Source organism: Festucalex cinctus, chromosome 1, assembly GCF_051991245.1.
Source record: "Festucalex cinctus isolate MCC-2025b chromosome 1, RoL_Fcin_1.0, whole genome shotgun sequence".
Taxonomy (NCBI): Eukaryota; Metazoa; Chordata; class Actinopteri; order Syngnathiformes; family Syngnathidae; genus Festucalex; species Festucalex cinctus.
In genome coordinates, this window is record NC_135411.1 from 56,686,224 (window position 1) to 56,709,195 (window position 22,972).

Consider the following 22,972-nt stretch of genomic DNA (forward strand, 5'->3'; position numbering starts at 1 on the left):
GCAGTAAAAATCAAGGGTAAGATTATGATATAATATAGTAAAAAAAAAAAATTAAAAATAAGAGTATTGAAATGTGATGCTAAGAATGTTAAATACTAATCTGACCTTTGATGACCTAAAAATAAAATGTGGGTCGTTCTGAATTCTAGATGAATATGGTTCCAGCTATGGCTGCTAATATTTGCAAACTCCACCCAGGAAGGCCGGAGCCTGGACTCGAACCCGAGTCCTCAGAACTGGGAGGCAGATGTGCTAACCACTCGACTCACAATGATTAATCAAATAAAAATGTATTTGCAATTTGTATTAGTATTTATTATTAGGGATGTTCGATAACCCCCCCCCCCCCCCCACACACACACACATACACACACACACCCAGACTGATACTAGTCCAAGTACTCAACTCAACCCTAAAACCCTAACCCCTAATCCAAGAAAAGACAATTTTAAGAAAGGCCTAAAATATATATCCCAATATAACAATTTTTAAATTCTATTTTCTAGTTCCTGATCATAAAACAGCCACAAGAGGGCAACCAATACTGGTATTGACCCCTTTCGAGAACCGATACTTGTATAGCACTTTTCCACCTACAAAGCACTTCACACTTACTCTTCATTCAACTACTGATGACACAGCAGACAGAAGACACAACAGAAGAGGAACTACATTTCCCATCGCGAGATGCTGTGACTATCGCGTGACCGGTAGCGAGACTGGGAAAATCTAACATGGCGGCGCTCTGCTGCTAAAATAGAATTAGCTTTATATTTCTAATTAAACCCGAATTTAATGATTAGATAAATTCGATTTTTTTCTTTTCTAAGAAAGATCGGAAATATTATCCAGTGTGGACGACCTCGAACGTTTTATTGACGATCATTTTTATAGCTGCGCGATGGATGAGCCGGCGGCCAGTCGGGATAATCCTTCGAAAAAAAAAAGGAAAAATGACTCGTCAACAGACACGGACGATTTAGCAACCGCCGACGTATCGGTGAGTATGCTGGATTCCATAAATAAAAAACTTGACGTCCTCTGTCTTATCCGCGAGGACGTCAAAGAATTAAAGGCAAGTTTGGAATTCGTTAGCCAACAGGTAAGCGATCTCCAATGCGATAACTCCGAGCTACGCTCCTCTCTCGTCGCTGTCACAGCCGAGTTGGAGACGATTAAAAAGGAAAATAAAATGCTAAAGGAAACGGTCTTAGATGTTCAATCCCGTAGTATGCGGGAAAATCTAATATTCTCAGGTATATCCGAAAATTCTCCAGATAATCCAGAGGGTGAGATAAAAAAATTCATGACATCATCGCTAAAGATCCCACAGGAGACGGTAAATAATATCTCTTTTCACCGTGTACACCGGCTCGGAGCTCGTAAGGGCAATAAGCCCCGTCCTATTATTGCTAAGTTCGAACATTTTAAACATAAAGAATTGGTAAAAAGTAAAGGACGGGAGCTCAAAGGGACATCTTTCGGGATGAATGATCAATTCCCAAGAGAGATAAACGAGCGGCGAAAAGTACTGTTTCCTATCATGAAACAAAATAGACAGGAGGGTAAACGGACTTCGATGGTCGTTGATAAATTATATATCGACGGCCAGCTATTCCGAAACCCAACCTCGACCCCTTGGCTGTTCTAACTGACAATTGGTAGAGCCGAGCATTGTGTGATTATTTGACGTAGGTATATGTATATGTATGTGTATGTATATGTGTATATATGTATATATATGTATATGTATATGTATGTATATGTATGGATAATGGGTTACGAAATAGAATATGAATTTATATTATGCATAGGCTATAAAGTAATAATAATAATAATAATAATAATATAGAAATATATTCTTAAAAAAATAAATTAATAATAATAATAATAATCTCGCTTAGGTCACCATTTACTGGTGTATTGTTATGTTGAATCCCCCACAGATTTCCTTCACACTCACTTCCCCCCACGTTTCTTCACTATTATACTTATCTACTTGCTATCTCTCTCTTTATATAAATTATATAAATTGCCTAATTACTCTTTTGCTATCCTACAATATGTTAATATTAATAAGCAGCTTATATAGATGTATACATAAGACTGAGTCTATATTGCTTGTATGCAGAAATTAGCTCTGGTCTCCTGGAATGTGTGTGGCGCTCGCTCCCAGGCAAAAAGAATAAAAATTTTAGACCATCTCTCAAAATTTAAGGCAGATATTTGTCTCCTACAAGAAACCCACTTACAAAAATCAGAAGAAAAATTATTTATAGATAAAAATTTTAGTCAAGTTTACTCTGCCTCCTATAATAGTAGACAAAGAGGTGTCTCTATACTTATACATAAGAATTTATTCTTTACTCTAAATAATATAGTAACAGATTTAGAGGGCCGATATATTATTATCCAGGTAACTATATTTAATAAAGTATATACAATTGGTAATTTATATGCCCCAAATAATGATGACCCTGATTTTTTCCATGAATTTTTCTCTCGGTTACTCGATTTAGCAACAAATTCTACTATTATTATTGGAGGTGATTTTAACACGGTCTTGAACCCGTTAATAGATCGTTCTAATAATACGATATATACAAGGCGATTACGATCCGCTAAAATAATAGATGAGTATATGGAGGATTTTGGCCTCAGCGATGGCTGGAGACTTCAAAACCCAACTAAGAAGGAATTTACTTTCTTCTCTGCTGTGCACCGATCATTCTCAAGAATTGATTTTTTCCTTACAAATAATTCTATTGTTGATAAAACTGCTATAAAAATACATTCTATAATTATAAGTGATCATGCACCAGTCTCCCTCACTCTACAAATTGACTCTACCTTTAAACCTCCCCCGATATGGCGTTTTAACATCTCATTACTGAAAGACGTAGAGTTTGATAAAATTATTAGAAGGGAGTGGGCAGATTTTTTGGAAATAAATGACTCTCCAAATATATCTCCATCTCTTCTCTGGGAAGCAGGGAAAGCGGTAATTAGAGGGAAAATTATATCATATTCAACTTATAAAAAGAAACAGGATCAAAAATTAGAAAAATACCTGGAAGATAAAATTAAACAACTAACGGATGAATATGTATTAAACCCAAATAATCAAATATGGATAGAACTACAGAATATAAAAATACAGTTAGATAACATGTTATCTAAAAAGACAGAGTTTATAATACAACAGTTGAGATATAATAATTTTGAACATAATAATAAATCAGGTAAATTCCTGGCAAATCAACTTCAACGGAATCGGGAAAAATCTCTTATAACGGCTATTAAAGATATAAATGGTGAATGCACACAATCACCAGAAGAAATTAACCATATTTTTTATAACTATTATCGAAATCTATACACAGAAATTAATAGACCTAACCCTGAATATATTGAGGAATTCCTAAACAGCTTAAATATACCTCAGTTATCTATTGAACATAAAGATATTCTCGATACCCCGCTTACTATAGATGAGTTGTATCGTGCTTTAGACAGTATGCCTAATGGCAGAGCACCTGGTCCAGACGGCTTTCCGGCTATATTTTTTAAACATTTCTGGTTAATGTTTGCTCCATTATTTCTAAGAGTAGTAACTGAAATTAAAAGTAAAGGTGATATACGTCAAGATATGAATATAGCAGCAATTAAACTTTTATTAAAGCCAGAAAAAGACCCTACCCTCCCGTCAAGTTACCGACCGATATCACTAATTAATACCGATATTAAAATTATCGCTAAGGCCTTGGCATCTCGATTAGAGACGGTAATCTCGACAATTATTCATAGTGATCAAACAGGTTTTATTAAAGGTCGTCATTCTACTAATAATATTAGGAGACTCTTTAACTTGATTAGTATGTCACAGCGGCATGATAAAAAGGCAGTTGTTATTTCGCTGGATGCAGAAAAAGCATTCGATAAAGTTAACTGGTCCTTCCTCTTTGCTGTCTTAAATAAATTCGGCTTCGGGGAGTCATTCATTCAATGGGTCTCAATATTATATGATTCTCCTAAAGCTACAGTTACTACTAATGGGATTACATCACAGAGTTTTACTTTACAAAGGGGAACAAGACAAGGGTGCCCAATTTCTCCTTTATTATTTGCTATATTTATTGAGCCGCTTGCATTAGCTATACGTCAGGATAGACGGATCCAAGGAATCCACTCCGGGACAATAGAACATAAAATTAATCTATATGCCGATGATATATTACTCTATTTAGAAGAACCTGCTATTTCGCTAGGGGAAGCATTTAAATTAATAACTAAATTCTCTCACTTATCAGATTACTCTATTAACTGGACAAAATCAACATTATTACCTATTACAGAAAATTCATGGAATCCTACAAGTCAGGATCCACACTACTCCTTTCCTACAGGTAATTTAAAATACTTAGGTGTTAAAATTTCACCTAAGTTAACTGAATTAACTTCTTTAAATTTTTCACCATTATTGGATAGTATCCGTAGTGACCTGGAACGCTGGAATAATCTTCCGATCTCTTTAATAGGACGGATAGCTACTATAAAAATGAAAGTTTTACCAAAGATTAATTATTTATTTTCAATGATTCCATTTAAACCTACGTCTAACTGGTTCCAATCGCTGGACTCTGCTATCATAAAATTCTATTGGAATAAAAAAAAGCCAAAATTAGTCTATCTACTCTTCAGGAAAGTAAATCTAAAGGAGGTTTAGAGGCACCAAACTTTATGTACTATTATCTAGCTAATCAACTACAATATCTTGTGCTATGGACACAACCCAACAGAGATACTAACTGTTGGTTGGAATTGGAGCAGAAGGATTGTAATAATCTTAGACTGTCAGATTTACTCTTTATTACAAAATCAATAAGACGACATAATTGTTTTAAAAACCCAATGATAGCCGCCACCCTGACTGCCTGGTGGAAGGCATTAGAAATTACAAACTCCCAATTGGCGCCCTGTGGGCTCTCTCCCATTTGGCATAACCCCGACTTTCAACTTAATAATCAGTCGTTCCATTTAAGCCTATGGGAGCAGAAAGGAATTACACACCTTCATCATCTTTTCTCAGATAATAAGTTTATATCATATACAAACTTGGTCCAGAAATATGAAATAAAAAAGGGAAATTTCTTACATTATCTGCAAGTTAAAAATATGGTTAAGAAACAAATCCCAACACTTCAAGATACGCTCCAACTGCCTGTCTTAGCTAAAGATATTATAAAGCTTTCTCCAACAACAATAAAGAAAATATCAAAAATATATAAGTTATTTTTATACACAAATAAAACGTATTTACCGACTTTAAAATGGGAAAAAGACTTGTCTATAGTTCCGGAACCAGACTTTTGGACCCAAATCTGTGAAAATGTATTTAAAATGACCAAACAGACAAATTTGCAACTTATCCAATATAAGATACTTCATAGAACATATATTACACAATATATGATGAAAAAAATGGGACTCTCTGACTCCGACATTTGTCTCCAGTGCTCACAAAACACTGCCGATACTTATCTTCATGCTTTATGGTCATGTACTCCAGTGCTGCATTTCTGGACTAAAATCTTGGAAAAGCTCGCTGATATATTAAACTGTAGGCTTCCTTTATCTCCAAGACTGTGTTTACTAGGTGACTTAACAATAACTGAGCGACCATGTAAACAATCTCAATCTATATTTATAGCCCTTACTATTGCTAAAAAAATAATCCTTGTCAATTGGAAAAATAAACAATCTCTAAATATCGACCACTGGTTAAACTTACTAATAAATTATATCTCAATGGAAAAAATCTCTGCCTTAAATAAAAATCAAGTATCAAGATTTAAACAAATATGGTCTATGTACATAGAATATTTTAATCTCAATTTGGCAACTTAATCCTGCCAAGATTCTGCCTGTTAACGAGAGCCACCACATCGTTACAACTTCTGTTTTCGCTGCTCCTGTATTTGGTATTTTGTATCTGATTGTTTTTATTTTTATATAGTCAGGAACCTAGTTGCTGCTAGTGGGCTCGAGCATACCACACTATACGACACTATACTCAATAACTCCTTAAGATCTATTTCTAGTGGGCACTAAGCATCAACACTTGGTGTTACTGCATGCTAATTAGTCAATTTTCTTGACGCCGTCCCCTGTGGTCGGGCGGGGGTGGTTCTGCCCCCCCCCCCCCCCCCCCCCCCGTTGTCTGCTCGGTGGCGGTTGCGTCTTGGCCGCTCCCTGGGCCCCCTGTGGGGTGCGGTGTTGGGGTGCTTCCCCTGGTGCCCGGGGCGGTGCCGTCCCGGCGCGGTCCGCTGCTCCGTGCCCGGCGGCGCGGTTCGGGGTGGGTGGGCCTCCGGTGTGCCCCGTGGTTCCCTCTCCCCTCCCCCTTCCTCCCCCCCGTCGCCTCTCCCTCCTCGCCTCCTCCCGCCCATCCTCCTCTGCCTCCCGGTCCCTTTTCCCTTGTCGCCCTCCCTCCTCCTCTCCCCCCCCGCCTCCTGCCCTGCAGCCGCCCTTTCGCCTTCTTGTCGTCTTCTCCCCGCTTCCCCCGCCCCCCCCCCCCCTTCCCTGTCTGCCCTGCGGCCCCTCCCCCTCCCTCTCCCTGGGCCTGGGGCTCCCTCCCCGGCCCGGGCGTCGGGCTCCGGGGGCCGGGCGAGGGTTTGGGGCCTGCCCCGCTCCGGTATAACTCCTGGTGCCCCGGGCGGGCCCCGGTGGCTGGTGGGCTGTCCGGTAGCCCTGCTGCGCTGGCTGTCCGCCCATTGTGGTGCCGGGTGGATGAGGTGGGGGGCGGCGGGGGGTGGGGGTGCTGGGGGGCGGGCGTGCCACCTACACCCGCCGGGTTGGGTGAGGCCCCGCTGGTCGCTCCTCTTACTCACTTCACTAGCTTGCACTATACACTTTGTAAATATACACATAGGGCACACAACACATTTCTTGGTGGGGTGGGGAAGGGTGGAAACACCGTCTTCACCCTTCAACTCCCCTCCAATTTTAATGCACCTCACGTCCAAGGGGAGGGGTGAGTTGGGGCGGGGAGCCATCAGAGGGGATGGACTGCAGTGCCTGGCAGCGCTGTGGTCCCCCCCATTTGTGTCCCTGCCCCACCACTTTGTCCCTCCATTCCCTTTTTTAATGCACCACACATATACATATTCATTTTTTGGGGGGGGATACGGGTGTGTCGGAGTAGGGGAAATTTTTTCCCTCTGCTCCGACTCACCTGCTCCCAATTTTAATGCACCACACGCACACACTTGTATATACACTGGGTGGGGCCACATTCACGGTGTAAGGGTAGAGCTCGCCAGTCGGCGAGCTGGCGGACTCAGTAACAGGGTTAGGTGTCACTTGTACTCTGGCGTGACGACCGGGGCCTCTCCCCACCGGGCTCGGTGTTCTGGTGTCCCGCCTTCTCCCCTGGTGCTTCCTCCTCTGCTTCCCCCCTCCCGCCGCGGTGCAAATCTCGCGCGGCTGGAGGTGGGGTGGGCACATCTTCCCTCTCTGCGCTGCTGCCCGGTGCCGGTTTCCGGGGGGGGGGTGGGGGGTTCTCGCGGGGGGCCGGGTTCGCGGGGGGGGGGGTGGCGGCCGTCGGGGGGGGGCGGCTTGTTTGGGGGGGGGGTGGAGGTATGGGTGGGTGGGGGGTTGGGTGCTGGGGGTCGGGGTGTGTTCGGGGGTTTGGGGGTCGGGGGTGGTGGGGCCTGGGTCGTGGTGGATGGCGGGTTTGGGTGGGGTGCGGGGGGGTCGTGGGGGGATGGGGGCTGGGGACCGGTGGGGCGCTGTGGGGGCCCGCTGGGCCTCGTTCTGCGGCCTTGGGCTCGGGGGTGTGGGCCGGGGCTGGGGCGGGGGTGTTCCGGGTATCTGGGTCGGCTCGCTGACCGGTGTCCGCTCGGGTGGCTTGGGGGTGGCCTTGGTGCTGCCGCGGCCTGGGGATTCCGGGGGGGGTGGGGGGGGGGGGGGTGCTCGCTTTGCTGGACCGCGGTTGACGGCTTCTCTCTTTGGTGGTGGTCCTTATGCATGCCAGATCCGTCGCACCAGCATCTACTGAAACTCAACAGAAGTACCCTCTCCCTCCCACAGCCCCTTGAATCAGTTGGTGCTGGTGTCTGTGGTTCTCACTTTTCTTTATCTATCCTTCCCTCCTTCCTCTCTTTAGTTTTTCCTCTGGTCACTTGAGATCTTAATTTATTAGAAGTATGAGGTTTCTGGGGTTGGCATAAGACTCCGGTTTTGTAACCACGCAGGAGGGGTCTTGTTGGTGCTGGACTTCACTTTGATGGATTGGATGTACTGGCTTCTATTGATCTCACTCTGCCTTATCGATCCTTCCCTCCTTCCTCTCTTTAGTTTTTCCTCTGGGCTCTTGAGATCTCGCTAAATTTGCTGGAATTTAGAGGCTTCCGGGGTTGGCGTAAGACTTTGATTTTGTAATCATGGGGAAGGCAGGAAGTGTTTGGTCGGTGCTGGATGTCACTTTGATTTACCTTTCTTTTCTCTTTATTTCTTTTTTTTCTGACCTTTTCTCTGGTCTCCTGACCATTTAAATCTCACGACTCTGGCAAGATTCTGAAGTACCTGGTTAAGGCGAAGGGTAATGGGATATTTATAAGGTTTTAGGTGAATGAATGAGTATAAATTTATACGTATTTGCACGCACGCACGCAAACGCACGCAAACGCACACACGCAAACGCACGCACGCACGCAAACGCACGCACGCAAACGCACGCACACATACACACACACAAAAAAAAAAAAAAAAAAAAAAAAAAAAAAAAAAAAAGGAAAAGAGCAATGATGACAAGACGTTGAATCGGTAAGACTACCGAATGAACAATTCTGAGCTCTTCAAAAAAAAAAAAAAAAAAAAAAAAAAAAAAAGAAAAAAAAAAAAAAAAAAAAAAAAAAAAAAAAAAAAAAAAAAACAGCCACAAGAGGGCAACCAATACTGGTATTGACCCCTTTCGAGAACCGATACTTGTATAGCACTTTTCCACCTACAAAGCACTTCACACTTACTCTTCATTCAACTACTGATGACACAGCATCAGGAGCAATTGGAGGTTCAGTATCTTGCTCCAGGACACATCAACATGGTCACATGGGGTGGGGATCGAACCCACCACCTCTGGGTTGAGCCATGCTGCTGAGAGTGAGTGAGACAAACTGCTATGCAAAAAGCACTGCAAGATTTCAACACTGCAGTCACATCATTGTTGCCCGTATTTTTAGAGATGTACATGATTTTTGTAAGACGTATTTTGTTTTTGTTTTTTTATCTCTTGCATGGCAAAAATACAGCAGTAAATACAACAATGAAGTGGCTACAGTGATGAAATCTTGTGCTTTTTGCAAAAAGCACTCCAGTGCAAGGTTTCAACACAGCAGCCACTTCAGCTCTAATTGGACTGGGCTGACATTGATTTGGCCTTCTTTGGACAACACGATCACTGACATACTTGTCTAACAAAAAGCCACCACACATGATCATATAGTAAGTGAGGTCCTTTTGTGCGTGAACTGAACAGGAAGTGCTGGGATGGTCTGCGGGCACGTGGCCATAGTCTCCCTCCGTCTCCACCCTGAGGCTTCATGCGTGTGGTTGATCCGAGCCACACCACAAGTATTGATCCCCGGTCGATACGCATGGTTTAAAAGCGGGATAATGAGAATCAGCGCTGCTAATCCTTTGAATGACCCCGGTGGTGCAGACGGATCACGAGCCCGCACAGTGCTGCTGGTTTAGTCTACTACATAATAAATGAGATCAAAATAACAGAGCTTACATATGTTAGTTGTGACGGCCCACATGTAAGTAACGAGCCTTATCTGCGTTGCATGCCCTCCTGCACACACACGCTGCTGATAAGGATGCAAAAGCTGACAATGTAAAAATCACCTGTTCAGCAAATTAACCTAAAAAATTGACATAGTGTAAAGAGATCCAATACTCTGTGTTCTACGACAGTCAAATAATCCAAACGTGGTTGAATTTTCACCTCAAGCAAAATTTTATCACCATTACAAGTGTTTATTCCAACACCTAAAATCAAAGTGTGATAAGAGGGAGACGGGAGACCAAACCCCCCACCACACCTCAGCACACTCCCATGTTTGTCTACTTAAACTATGCGGGAGCTCAGACGTAACTACTGTAATGCCCTCACAGTATTTCCTCTTCTAAGTGGCTGTTGCGTTTATTTAACTGCAGAGGGGCATCTCTCTCTCTCTTTTTTTTTTTTAAACAAACAAACACAAACACACACACAAAAAACAAAAAACGACAGTGAACTTTTGATCAAATCGGTTTACAAGGCTCTGTAGGTGCTACTGTTTTGGTTAGCAACCAAATTCAAAAAGGCTGAATGGATATTTCATATTTGCAAAACAATCATTATGACAGTAGTACATGATAAATTTGGTCTGTCAAAAAAATCTGCCTTTTCTCACCCCATCTTGTGCCCCCGATTTCATAAACAATACAAGAAACCATACATGGGGAAAAACAACCAATCAGAGGCAGAAGGTGTGACGGCATGTCAGGCTTATTTGTCCATCGTAGACAACATTAATCACAGACTTACATATGAATAAAACACTGTCAATATCACTCACTTGCTGTTGGCAGAAGTGAAGCCACCGACGGCCATATCTTACGTTCCCACTCAGTAAGGCCGCCTAACTTGAATGCAGACAAGATTGGTCTGCGTCATGTTGTTAGAACTCTCAACAATGAAGTGAAAGTAAAGCCCATCAGGAAAAAATGTAAACCTAACCTCTGTGAGTCACAATTCACGATAAAGGGAAAATATTCTGAATGGTGAATTTAAACAGTGAAATTTGCTATGTTACCCCAGAAAAGTAATTGTAATGGGATGTTACAAAACACCAAATCTTATCAGTCTGATTTATTTATTTATTTATTTTTTTCCAAAAGCACCTCTCTCACTTCCAAAATAATGTACTGGTGCCATGTCTTAATCCCTCTTTTGCATAACACATCTTGTTCACGCTCAATCTACAGTAAGCAAAGTGTGGGCCGAGCATTTAAGACGATGACACTGCCAGGATCGGATTTTGAAACTAGCGATTCACAAAGACATATGACAAGCAGCGCCTTGAAGAGGAAGTTTAAACGAGGAAGAGGAGGCGTGCGACCCGTAATAACTCCCGTTACTGAGAGGAACTCAGAAAAGCTTTGCGCAGTTTCAGAACATGGAAAGATTGAAAACTGAGATTTCCAAACAATTTCAAGGTGACTAAAGTTTAAAAAGATGTGGTGGAAAATAGATTGTCTGTGCTAAACTGTTCTTCACTCTTAATGTACAGTGTACATTTTGTTCAACCAATACCACACTTAAAGTGTCAATCAAAACTGAACAACAAACATATTTGCTCAGCAGATTGAATGAAAGTATGCAGTTGAGTAGGCTATCAGTCGCATGAGTATCTTTACGTCACCAAAGCATTAGATGACAGCAGACAACATAAAACACTTCAGAACACTTCCTCTTTGACTGACAGATAAAACACTTCCCTCTTGGCTTTTTTTTTTTTAAACATTTCTTTGTCTTGAACACCAAAACCTTACATGTTCTTTGTTCCATGAGAACAAAAAACATGCTTCATTAAAACCGCATAAGCGTCTGGAAATTCGTGGTGAGAGGGCGGGGGTGAAAATGGGTGCCCTCAATTCATAGTGGGGGTCTCGTCTTTTAATTAGGGATTACCCTTTTCGCTTGTCAAAGAGTCTGACAGTTTGGGTGCAGTCTCTTCCGAGGGGTCCGCTTGTGCATGTCAATGCGGTTTAAGTCAGTCCGGTGACGGTGGTGAACTTGCCTTCTTCACTTACGTCCAGCTCAGGAAGTTTACAATGCTTTATTTATGGCAGATGTTCTTGCTGTGTGTGAGGTGGGGGGCTCAGGAGACAAAGAGCTGTGTAAAAACAACAACAACAAAAAGGGCATCATAGCGCCTCAGGAACCATAACCCACATGACTGGACCAGACACCCCCCTCCCAAAATCCCTAATATAGTCTGCTTTATACTAGGGGGAGGCAAGGAGCGGTGGCTGGGTTGAGGTTTCTCTTAAGGCAATTACTTTAATGTCTTCACAGTATTCATATTATTTACTTTACAGACATCTTGTATAAATAATATTTTCATAAACATGCAAAAAAAAAAAAAGGCAATACCAAACAATCTGCGTCTTGGCAGCCGGCATAAGACTCATCTGTTCACGTGTCTCGCTAGGTGCAGCTGTTTTTGTTAGCAATAGAATTCAAATTGAGTCAGTGGGTCACTATCTGATAGCCCGGCCACTGTTTGATGAGGTATCTATTTGGTGACAGGTGCTTATATTCTTCCAAACTGTTTAATTTACTCCAATGTTGATTCACGTTACAGCACTACACTAGCACCAACCGTCCGCATCTAAGTCTGCGCTCACCCTAAATCCAGGTGAAAAGCCTCTAATACTTCTCTAAAGAAAATGAATGAATAAAGAATGTGACATAATCTTCCGAACACTTTACCAATGGTCAAAGAGCCATGAAAAAAATAAAAAAATAAAAATAACAACAGTTCCATAGGCGAAAATTTATTGCGTGTAATTTCATTTGGGGCTGACTAGTTCCTTCTGCATCAGAGGCATTACAGTGATCCAATTTGGACAAAACAGGCTTGCTCTAACCTATTTCCATTCGTAATTGTCTTTAAAAAAAAAAAGAAAGAAAAAAAAACATCCCGAAACTCAAAAGGACAGGCTCCAAACGGCGATAAGAACACATCAAGACATATTTAGCTCATGTCTGCAGCACGTTTGACACGTTTTACTAGCCTTTCCCTCATTTGAGGTTAGACTGTGTATTGTGACATATGGCCATTAACACCGCAAGGAAGCAGAAATAAAAGAGAATGTAGCATTGCTCTGTCCCTTCTCTAATATGGGAAGACTTTCTTTGGCTTTTAGGTAGGGCTGTGCAATTAATCGAAATTCAATTCCAATTCCAATTATTACACTCCACAATTACAAAATTGGTATAATGCTAAACAAAAATAAAATATTATTAATACTAAATTTGAGTTGTTTAAATGCTTATATTTTTACTTTTTTTTTTTTTAATAACTAATTTAATAAATCTTGTTGCCCTGCGATTGGCTGGTAACCAGTCCAGGGTGTCCCCCGCCTACTGCCCAGAGCCAGCTGAGATAGGCGCCAGCAGCCCCCGCGACCCTTGTGAGGAATACGCGGTCAAGAAAATGGATGGATGGAATAAATCTTGTTTGGTCCAATAGAAACTTGCATAATTATAGTGTTTTAAAGACATTTGTCTTCATATTTTGTACGTTTAAAAATGTTCTTATTTTGCACCAAAAAACAAATGATCGTCCTAATCATGATTGCAATTATTACTAAATTAATCGTTATTAATATATTCTTCATAATCAAACTGCTCTATTTTTGGAGTGTGACCTAGAAAATGTACATCCATTATCAACAAAGAAAAATGCTAGATCATCCCAAAAGTATTGTGTGGGCATCTTCCACATCAAACTCATCCAAGCAGATCATTAGAAATTTTGCCGCCATTGCCAGAATCAGGAAAGAGCTATTTGTGTGTCATCACGACATGCAGTGTACATGTGTGCAGAAGTGTGCGGCAAAAGGAAGTGCGGTCAGGTCTAGCTGTCCTGATGAAAGTACAAAGAATCTACAAGTTTCAGCTGACACCTTCCTTGTTCATATCTTCACAATGAGCTCAAGCTAATGAATGGCTTGGAACCCCCTTTTTCGGACTGTATTGTCCCCTCTCCAGACATTGAACTCCACCCCTTCTCATGTTCACATGTGATCTTTTCGTCAAGGATCAGGAGAGGCGACGAAACGTATTCGTGAAAGGTTTCCACGCTGTGACTGCAACCTTCGCACTTGTTCCACTGCATGAACTCCACAGACGTGGGGGAGAAGAGGGAGGAGGAAAGAAGTGTTGACAACAGCATGAAATGGAACATGATACCACCTACCCAGGCTTCCACTGCCGCTGCCTAGCACCCGCTGATAAGATGCTAGACTGATGGAGGAACGTCCATCCATCCTCACACTCCAGCAAAAAGGACAAAGCGCCAAGAATCCCCAAGCAAACACAAATCCATTAAAACGAGACGATGTTATGGAGTGGGGGGGAAAAAAACAACATGGTTGCCTAGCAAGGGAACATGGCTGTGCTCCTTACGCATTGAAAAAAACTCTCCGTGTCTTGGATATCGCTCTATGATGTCAACTCTTTTCTCGTGGAGAACTACAATCTACTATTAGTCACCGGTGCATGAGTGCATGGAGCAATTTTTATGATAACACCATAAATCATGCTGTTGCCTGCCAAAAGGACAGCTTGCATTTATTGGCCATTTGAAAACACACTATATGGTCTTAAGACATGCCTCTTGATCAAGTAATTAACCAATCATGGGTTGGCTAGGTTCTTTAGCCCTTAAGTCATCTTCTTTATAGGCATTTTGGGCCATTGTATGAAACAACTTTATGGGAAACATTTGGGAAAGGCCAATATGTGCGTAATCAAGCCAAACGGGCGTTCTCAGATGAGGTTGCGATGGAAGAAATTCATTCCAGCTCACTCCAACACCTTTGGGATTACTTCAATTTGAGAGTTAACAATGCTAACACCTAATCTTTTCACGAATAGATGGACAAAAACTCCTCACAATGTCCCAATACTCCGAATACCAATACTTTTGTCCATATGCTGTATTTCCCAATTGACATTACCGTGGCACGCCACTCCCCGACCACATTGTGCGACCAGCAGCTCCCGCCGACATTGTTTGGGCAAGTTTAGCGAAACAGCATGCGCTGTAATGGCAAAGTTGTCAGATCTTCCTTGTGATTTCTGAGAGGTATTTTCAGGACGCCAATATTTCTCGTCCAAGCAAGCAAAGGGGGCTTTAAATTTTTTAGTGAAGGGTATCTTCACTCCCTCGCCATACAAACAAAAGTAAATATGCATCGCTGTCTCCTATTGCAGATGTAAGGAAAAGACCGAGTCGCCTCACTCACTTCCATTGTCGGCAAAACCAAAGTTTTTGGACATTATTCCTGGCATGCAGGGTAAGAATAAATTTATATTACCTTGTAGTTTCAATGTTTTGTTGGCATTTATAATAAATAGTAAGTCAACAAATGTAAATTGTTAGCTACCAAGAGCTATTGTTAGCCTTTGGCTAAAAACAACAAGAGAGAACATTACCTTAGCACAGACGTAGTAGTTTCTGGTCATTTTGGAGGGATTCTTTGTAGTTCTTCTTTGCATTTTTTTAGGTGTTTGAGGCTTTCAGGAAGGGAATAAACCGGACAGTGTCTCGCTCGTGTCTCTCTTACACAAACCGTGACTACAGCAGGTTGCCGGTTAGTCGATGGAGATAACAGCTATCACTGTTGCACAAGTCGTGACTACAGCATTTAACCATTTTATTGATTTTTTTTTCTTGGCTTTGGACAACCACGCAATGGCTCCACCGGGAGCTGGATTTCTTTTGTTTGTCCGCATCAAAACACACGTGCCATCGCAAACATGACGTTTTGCGTCTTGATTGGTTTACAAGGTCATGCGGGCATGGTTTACGGTTAGGTCAATTACGTGGACCTGGATGAGCCTTCTGAAGTGCTCTGTCATGCAGTATTAAAGCAACCATTTCCACTTGCCAGTCTGTTCCAATGGAGTAGTCTGGCCTCAATGGTGACCCGGCTAGCGTTGAACTGAAGGTTAAATCCTTTATGTTTAAAAGCCTGAAGAGCTGAAGCAAACTTAATAACCGTTTCAAAACAAAAGAGGCTATAGTGGCTGTGGGAGGCGGGGGCAGTGTAATATTTACACATGCCATCCTTAGAGCTCTGAGTTCCAAACAGCTGGACAATTCAAAACCTAAGAAAAAGCTGCCTGGCTTACTGGTGGATTGGAGGGAACCCCGTTGAGTTTTGCAGCTGCACAAATAAAGCTGATTGGTTAACAAAGACTCCCAAGTGGGAGGAAGAACAAGGAAGAGGAGGTCTTTTCAACCACAGCATCCTCGTGTGTACCTGTTCTTGCACTTTTTCCGTCATGTAGAACGATCAGCAATTGAAAAAAAAAAAAACAAGACGTGACCACACTGATTAAGCCGTTGCCATCCACTTCATAAATCACTCAGTGCAACCTCAAGTGAAGGCTGCAGACCGCTATCAATCCTGTCCAAAACCACAGCATGAACCAGAAACCTGACATTTAAAATGCCGGGGAACAGTCTAAAGCTGGTCATACGTTATGGGATTCAAAACATCACACTGCCCCCAACAGATTGTTGCTAACACTTGCTATCATATTGTGTGTCAGCTCAGCTGCATGCGTTTTAAGCTGTTGCAAAAAAAGCAACATGCCGCACTAGGCCAGTTTCAGCCCATCAGAAGCCTGAAGAAAGTTGTAAAAGGTGTAAAGGAACGTTAGAATCATATGTGCGGGCCGCTTGTAAAGTGTAGTTATTTTAGTGTGTCATGAAGAAAAAGCATAAAATCTGCGCACGTAAGGATATGGTGGTAACGTCATATAAAGGATATAAGCCAATAAAAACGTCGGTTTTCCCCGACTACACGCAAATGCTGACAACAGTTTTTGGAAAGTCTTCACGCTGGTTTTCACTGACCTAAAAAAGTGGATGAAAGGCCGAAACAGTTTTAAAAATACGTAGTGGGCGTAACATGTCTGGCCTCGCATGATTTGGGGATGCCTTTGAATGAAACGTGACATGAGTCGCTTTAGCAAGCGTCAGGATATCCTGGCATGCGTTTGAAGAATCTGCGCCTGGTCACAGTGTGTTGAAGTTTGGTGGGGGGGAGGGTAGTATTGGGAGTTCTTAGTTTGTTCAAGTCCCTCATGTGGAAAAGGAATGTAACAGGAGTTAATGGATTTTTCATTGACTGAGACACCTCAGTACTCTAGAGGAGCCTGTATGAACGTCTAGAATGATAATCAGAGCTAGCGGGATGTTGAGTGGATCCATCTATAAAAGGGGCTTAAAAAAATTACGCCATATATTTCTCAGATGGGCGACACTCCCTGCTCTTGGCTGTGAATCAGAAAGCAACGCGCTGCCGGTGTTGTGTTGTGACTTGTGAGAGAAGACTTTTTCTTTCTTTTTTTTTGCTGCATCTGACACACCCAAAAAAGGTTTTTCAGGCTGGGAGTGGGGGCAAACCGGTCAGAACTGTCAGAACACTACCCTGAAAAAACTGTATAAACTCCTGCATTGTCTTCTGTGATCTGTCACTTCTTTTCTGCCCTCACATATTGAGCAATGGTTTCACTTAACCAGGTAGATGCCTCTGGCAGTGCAGTCCTCAGATCTTACGCTGTTGTTAGCCCTCCGATCGCGCTGCATAAAGTGGTGTGTGTCTACAACAAAAGAGGAGTCACCCTCCCAAAGGAAAAGCCGCCTCACTGCGTCCTGTTACGGACCGCTCCCAGGCTTCGGCTGAAACCCGAGCATCCTACGAGGGGGGATCGACACCACCCACCCGCTCCGCGTCCCCGCCTTCGACCCCCCCAGTGACCGGTTCCAGTAGGAAAAAGAAAGTCCCTCGCAAATCCAGTTCCCACCGCTCAATTGTCATTTATTTATCTACGCACTCACTTAAACATCTGTTTATTTGTTTGACAGATCTATGTGACGCCAATTCTCACGCTAATCCCTATCTCCGGTTACGCATGAAATGCAGGCAACACAAACATGCAGCATGCAGGCATGCGCTTCCCTGATAATGATTCCAATATTTGCCATGTGATCTCAGAAAAAATGGGTGTCCTAAAATGACTGTTTTTACAGGTCTACCCTTCACATTTGACTTTTACAAACTGGAAACTATCTGTGCCTTTTGGCCTTGGGCTTGCTGCAAAACTAGATGAAAACTGTACCTTGAGGCTTGTGTCTGGAGTGAGTCTCGTGTTTAACCCTTGACCTTTACAGATTTGTAACATACTGTACATATACCATTTTGACTCAGGAGAAAGTGCAACATGATCAACATGACTGAATCTTTAACTGTACACGGGTTTGTCACTGAGGTTTTGTATCTTGAAAATGACAGGATACAAAACTTGGGGTCCAATAATTAGCCCAAAGGAGTATATTGGTGAAAATTCTAAATTTATGGTTAAAACTGTTTGTGTCTGGGGTGTTCCCCATGACATAGGCTAATGTTGTTTTACACTTTCACAGCTTTCTTGGAAACATATATGTGTTTTATTTTTTTGACAAGTTACAAAATTTGGAACAATCTTTACTTTTAATGGTTACTGGGATATTACTCAGAGATACTGTTTTGTATATTTTATTGCTCTGGAACATTGCAGCACCTTTTGGCTCTGGACCAGATATTTCATTTGGAGGTTAATACTTTTAATGCTACAGTGCTGGTTCATGTTTTTGACTCATTTACGTTCACAGTTTAGGACCAGTTCCTATCTTTTGAACCCAAAACCAGATACAATTGATCAACACCCAACTTTTACCACTTTATATCTCAGTAGGATCTCTTAAAATGACTGCTATTGTACTCTTCATATTCACATTTTACTAGAATTTTACCCTTTCAACCTTGGACACAGGATAAAATTATTAGTTCCAATAGGCAAGATTCATATCGATTTTACCTAGGGACAGAAATCATTCATTACATTTCTGACTGTCTGTTCAATAACACTGCAAGATCAAACACAAAAAGGACAAAGGAAACTCATGTGTGAAGAAACCAAAACAGGCCCTGGTGGTGTCCGAATGTTTGTTCTGGTTCAATGAACCATGCAATGACACAAAACCAAAATGCAGAAGGACCATCGGCGTGTTGACTCCGGTTTGCTCATGGTATGCTGGGATTGCCCAAGAAGGGGAACCCAAAACAAACTGAGCAAGTCTGGCACGACACTGCCATCAATGAACCTGCCGACAGAGCCTTCGACACTTGATAAGCCCTCATGCGGCGCTGCCGAGCGTGTTTCCTTCTCACCCATTTGTGCTGTGATGTTATCACAAGGGCATTTGTTGTCTATTCAAGCTCATCACCACATTCATATGCTTTTTTTTTTTTTTTTGTAGAGTTGTTTCTTCACTCAGGTATTGCCACACTTGTTCCTGCTCTACCACAGCAGACTGAATGATGGATCAGCGCTTTTATCTGAGCAATAAACATGATTTCCCCCGTCTTATCATCTTATCTCACAGTGATTTGGCGCTTCTCACCACAGCGCTGCTGAGTGCCGACACCTCCAGGGCTGTTTTTAATCTTGGGAAACAACGTGCAGCAGTTCAGGCCTTTTTTTAGAGGCAGACACTAGTAATGCCTTTTTAAGAAAGTAGTGACGGTCTTTGTGTGTGTTTTCCACAACATGAGTGTGTTAAGTCTGCCATTGTTTGAGCTGTGAGTTGCCTTTCTCTGGGGAGGACATCACTGACCCAAGAGATTTAGCCAGAACATGAGGGGGGCAGGGGGGCATGGTGCTGGTGATAATGGAGGCTTTTGTCTTATTAATACATCCTTTCAATACAATGCCTTCTTTAGAGTGACGGATGAACAAGCCTCAACAACATCGGAGGGGTCATAGCAGTAGGGAAGGGGGGCACAGCAGGCTGCACAACGGCTTTAAGGACACCCCCCCTTCACTCACCCTTCAACACCACCCCCACGTACGTGCATGCACAAGACAGATGCATTGAGCCTACTGTACACCCATCGCCATCTATTTAATGTTTAACGACACCGTGTTATCCATTAAACATGCACACAGACACGCAAACAATGACGCGCAATTGCAGTGGTTGCCACATCTGCGCTTCGACTTTCACTTTAGCGCCAAACTTTAGGGGGGGGGGGACTTTCTTTGTTAACAGCGTCACTTTTAAATGTTCTCAAACTTACCCCATGAGAGAGAAAAGATGACTTTGGTCCCCAGTGGCGCTCACGTGTATTCATCAACTTACAGAAAGAAGAAGTAAGAAAAAAACACAACTAAAAGTTCAGCTCTCCTGCTCCATCCAGCGGATGACAATCACGACCGTTTTGGTCCCAAGACGCGCCGTCTGGTCCGTGCTGGTAGACAATCCATAGCGGACCAAAGTTCAGCGGACTCCGGTGCAAGTCCGATCAACTCGGGTGGCGCGGAGCTGTCCGAAAAGTGTCCGGCAGCGGTCTCGCTTTCTCGGATCCAGCAGCACGTCTGCCGCAGCACGAGTGCTCGTCCTACTCTGCCTGCTGCTGCTGCTGTTGCTGCTGCTGACTGAACACACGCACACGACACAATCTCGCACGCTGACACACGCACACGCTCCAGAGGCTGGTAGGCGCGCGTATGACGCCATCGCCACGCACGCACGCGCACATACACACAAACACAAAAAAAAGTATATCCACAAGCATCTGCAACAAAGTTTATTTATTTATTTTTATTTTTTTAATGACTGACTATAACTAAAGCTGCATGAACACATGCTGTGGTACCTTGACTGAAAAACAGTACTTTGAACTTGTACTTGAATGGAACTACTATAACCATTTCTATAACCAAGTCACAAACGACAGGTCCATACCAGACCTACACGACCCAGTGATTTATTTATTTATTTATATTTTTTGTAAATCTTTTAACAAAATATAATTATGCTGCTGTTGAACAATAATGAGCATGCGCGCTTGTGTGCATTGTGTGAGTGATTTATCCCTTTCATATATGGATTGACTTAGATTATAGAATATAATATATCATAAATCTTGCTTGTTGTTCTTCACAGCAGAAGCATCAATGGTGGCTGTGACTAGCAGAGAGGTTACTGAGTGACCAGGTGACCCCTCTTGAAGGCAGAGGAGGATGTGGTGGTCTTGGGGGAGAAGGAAGAGAATGAAGCAATAACAAAACAGGTGTGTTGGACTGCCCAACCGTAGACAGGTGTATTATGCACTGTATTGTACTGTAAACATGATCAGACGTAAAATCACTGTCATCATTCATGGGTTGGTATTCAGGGCCTCGTGACGCAGCAGGGGAAACAAAATCCATTTACATCCGTTCCATAGTTTTTGCATAACACTGCGAGTAATCAACTAACATACTAAATAATTCATAGAAAATGGTGCCTCCGCAATGACAAAATAATTCTTCAGACACTTTCATAGTCACACCTCTTCAACTAACTGAAATTCCTCCATTCCTCCCTGTGAAATTGAGTATAATGATCCTGTTTAAGGCCTCTAACTAACAAACAAATAAACATAATGGAAGTTGAACCTCCTTGGTGGAGGTAATGCATTTTACAGCCTATTTTTGGGGCTGTTTTCCCGGGTCGGAACATAGTACAAATCAAGTACAGATGTTCCACCTCCTCACTTCCTCTCCCGCTGATGCAGATCCCAGCGTGCCGCCGAGTCCGAGTCCTCGCTTTTCCCATCTAATCTCGCTTCCTCTGTGAGCAACCGAAAGAAGCTTTTTGCGCTTTCAAACTGTGACCCACGGCAGCGTTTCACATGTCAATACAGCCTACTTACCAAACATTATGAACATTAGTGTCTGACCCCTGTGATACCGTGCTGTGTTCACCACTGGGCCTCCAGGGCTTGTCAGTCATCATCATTCACTGGGGCAGGTGCAAATAACGTCTTCATAGTCATTACTAGGCAAGTCATCTTGTGTGGTTGTGAGGTCATGTCTCAGGTGTATTGCGGTTATAGATTTTCACCATGCTCATAAGCAGAGTTCTGTCGTCCGGTGGATTCATGTTACTTGAAGCTCGAATTGTGTCAGTTACATGATTTTTAGTGATATTTTTGCATTGAAACCAGAAGGAATTTCTTCCCATTTCACCTCAAAGGTGTTTGACTGGGCTGAGGTCAGGGGCTCTTGAGTACTTCCACATCCCAAGCATGTATTAATTTCTTGGCAAGACTAACAGGAGCAACAATACAGACCACAACAGATTAGTGATGAAGTGCTGCTTCCATGACCGCGAAGAAGCTCTTGGACATTTGTTTAGAGTTGGGGCTCAACTCATAGCAGCCTCCTAGCTATGCCCTTAAACAGTATGTCATAGCATTGCATTGGTTGCACAGTAGAGAGGAGCAGAGTGAGCAGGATTAATTCGCATGAGAAAGGACCCCCCCCCCCGACACAAGCTAATTTCAGAAAAGCAAAAATGAGGGTGAAAATTCCACTGGAATTCTTAGTCCTTGGGGTATTTTGATAAAAAAAAAAAAAATGTCACTGACAGTTTATAAGGTCGCGTTTTATAAACAGGGTGTTCCAAAATGGTTGACCCCATTCTAAATGCCCATTTCTCGGAAACTACTTGATGGAGCTTAATGAAACTAAATACACTTTATGTTCAAGGTCATACGTTTTATTGGTTAAATTTACACAGAAAAGAAAATTTGTGAAGAAGGCACGCTGTCTTCTGTATATATATATATATATATATATATATATATATATATATATATATATATATATATATATATATATATATATATATATATATATATATCATAGCATATATTGCACATACAGTAACTCCACAAGTGTCTATGCCAGGCAGTGATAGCATAAAAGTAAACAATGCTATGTAAATTTTACAATTATTAATCATTACATAGCATTTAATTTAGTTTTATTTTGCTAGCTTAAATATAGAGACACCGCTAATGTATTATATTCTGGCTATTTATTTGTCTAGATTTTCACTGAACTTTTTTCTTTACCGTGGGATTTTATGTGTTCATATGTTCGGCAGACAATCATTGATTGTTGCATTAGATGACATCAAGCTCATTTTGATTGGTATATCTGATCTGTGGAGAAGGAGATATCTGATACGATAAGAGATTTTCATCCACGTGTAACAGGCCAGATTATCTACACTGCCATGAAACGTA

General features: G+C 42.2%; 1 protein-coding gene across 1 annotated transcript in view; it reads right to left on the bottom strand.

Annotated features, from left to right (window-relative positions):
- Positions 1–20,311, bottom strand: part of s1pr2 (sphingosine-1-phosphate receptor 2) — a 36,841-nt gene extending 16,530 nt beyond the window's left edge. The window contains exon 1 of the mRNA XM_077496294.1: positions 19,973–20,311. The gene's annotated coding sequence lies outside the window, so the exon portion shown is untranslated. The remainder of the gene's footprint in view (positions 1–19,972) is intronic.
- Between the last annotated feature and the right edge of the window lie 2,661 nt (positions 20,312–22,972).